The sequence below is a fragment of the Lasioglossum baleicum genome, unplaced genomic scaffold, assembly GCF_051020765.1.
Source record: "Lasioglossum baleicum unplaced genomic scaffold, iyLasBale1 scaffold1710, whole genome shotgun sequence".
Lineage (NCBI taxonomy): Eukaryota > Metazoa > Arthropoda > Insecta > Hymenoptera > Halictidae > Lasioglossum > Lasioglossum baleicum.
In genome coordinates, this window is record NW_027470769.1 from 25001 (window position 1) to 27500 (window position 2500).

The window sequence follows — 2500 nt, forward strand, 5'->3', positions numbered from 1 at the left end:
GTCTTCGCCTCTGTGTCGTAGGTATATGTCCGGAGTCGTCCGTTCGAAACGGTGTCTCGAAGAGGACAAACAAAATCTCAGGGTAACCCGTGGTAAACGCGCGGTTGCACGCGTTTGTGTTATCGTTCGCGAACTATCGTGAAGATAGACGAGACGCGAAGGACCGGCTCGTGATGCTCGCCTTTAAAGCAGTCGTGAGTCTGACACCCTACTCCGTGCGTGTGGCCCAATAGTGCGCACCGCGAGAGCGTGGGACGAATGACCGCTGCCAGAGCCGACTGTGAGTCCCGCTCTCTATTTGTATCGGGTTCGCGTATAACCAAGAGCACGAAACGTTGCTGCGCCGCACGCGGTGTTCGTTGACGACGGAACGTATATTTATTATAATATTATACATTCGCCAGAGCGGACCGGCTCGTGATGCTCGCTTTTGTAAAGCAGTCGTGAGTCTGACACCCTACTCCGTGCGTGTGGCCCAATAGTGCGCATCGCGAGAGCTTGGGACGAATGACCGCTGCCAGAGCCGGCTGTGAGTCCGCTAATCTGTCGAATAAAATAAAAATATGGTAATATCGTTCCGACGAAAAACGGTGTTCCGAGAGGACCGGCCGTGACGCTCGCTATAAAGCCTATGGCGCGATTATTCCCGACGACACCCTACTCTCTGTGTGGCCCAATAGTGCGCGCAGACGAGTTTGGGACGAGAACGGGGATCGCGCCTACGGCCAGAGCCGGCTCGCGAGTCCGCTTGTATCGGAATTTATCGTTGCCTCGAGCACACACAACATTTTATGGAAATGTGTTTTATACGGGAAGTGGACCGGCTCGTGAAGCTCGCTTTTAAAGCAGTCGTGAGTCTGACACCCTACTCCGTGCGTGTGGCCCAATAGTGCGCATCGCGAGAGCTTGGGACGAATGACCGCTGCCAGAGCCGGCTGTGAAGTCCTCCGTTCTCACATCATTCCAAATGAAATGGAAGTGAAGAGGAGAGGAATATTATTACATCTCTGGATCCAGTATCGGGTTGTCTTACGATCCCCGTCGTTTTCAGAGAATATATATTCATCTCCGCGTTTTCCACGTTAACGGTTTTTCAATGTACTGTTCGCCCGGCCGTCGGATACGTGTTGCGTATCTGACGGTTTTTTTTTTCCGTTTCCACGGACGACGATAGTGTCGTCCTTAAAACGACGCCTGAACGAATCTCCTTCGCGCGCTGGTTGGAGCGTTCAGGTACAATGCGTTCTTACGAACCGCAGAACAAGAGACATATACATATATTGATTTGTAAATCAAAAATATATACGATTACCCTGAACGGTGGATCACTTGGCTCGTGGGTCGATGAAGAACGCAGCTAATTGCGCGTCAACGTGTGAACTGCAGGACACATGAACATCGACATTTCGAACGCACATTGCGGTCCACGGATACAATTCCTGGACCACGCCTGGCTGAGGGTCGTTTACGTAACCATAAACTGCTTGCGTTGCTCTTGTAAGTCCCCGCCGTCGCTTACCTCTCCAAATATATTTTTGGAGGGCGCCAAAGAGCGTTTCGGAGTCGGGTTGCAAAGATGCTACGTACGAGCGAATGATGGGCGTTTCGTCGGCGTTTGTCGCGGTTCTGTGAAAATTGCCAATTTTTGCATTGCGTCTTATAAACACATACAAATATATATATATCTAGTTTCCACGAGAGGCGAAGTAGGGATTGGTATTTCTTACGTTCGGACTTGCGTGAGTGTTTTTACGGTGTCGTGAGTCGTATTGAAAATACGACCGCCCGTAAGGCACCGCTTCGACGAGGATCTCCAAATCTCTCACCTTCTCTGCGAAACGATTCGCCTTGCGGAAAGAAGCGTTTCCACTCATGAACATTTAACGCGCTCCCGACGTCGCCTGAAATGATGCGTATATACGAAAGAGGTATATTTACAAGAGTCTCGCGAGACTACAGAGATGGACACACAAATTATAAAAGAAAGAAAGAATACTGTGTGGCACACAGAGTGTGTGTGGTGTGGCAATGTTAAGCCCCAGGGAGAGAATATGCCTGTGCGTGGATGAGTTTCTTAACTCTACGTTATAATTGCCATACGGCGGAGGGTCGTCGTTGCCGGCGATTTCGACAAACACACATTCCTTTTCGAGTCTTCGAGGGAAGAGACGAAAGAGATCTCTCGTTCTATCGCGAACGCTTTGATGATCGATGGACAGCGGAGCAAAGCGCAGCAATGTGCGGGATGAGCACGTCGTACTTGATCGGGTCGGAATTATTCCCCGTCGTCGACGTGTCCTCGCTAATCTGTGCGATTGCCATTCCATCGCCACGTTCGCGTTGAATCGTATTGATGACGGCCTATGAGCGTCTTGAGATCTTACTCTCTTTCTCTCGTGTCTCTAATTTGGTTTTGCGTTTGATCGATGATAAATCGTTTCGTGCGCAACGTTTCTGTACCCCCGTGGTTTTTGGTTCAATTATATAGAAGTAGAGAGAA

At 49.9% G+C, this 2500-nt stretch overlaps 1 non-coding gene across 1 annotated transcript; it reads left to right on the forward strand.

The window, feature by feature from the left end:
• The first annotated feature begins 1309 nt into the window (after window positions 1–1309).
• On the forward strand, window positions 1310–1464 carry LOC143220902 (5.8S ribosomal RNA). The gene has a single exon (XR_013011695.1). It is a non-coding gene; the product is annotated as a 5.8S ribosomal RNA (ribosomal RNA).
• The last annotated feature ends 1036 nt before the right edge of the window (window positions 1465–2500 follow it).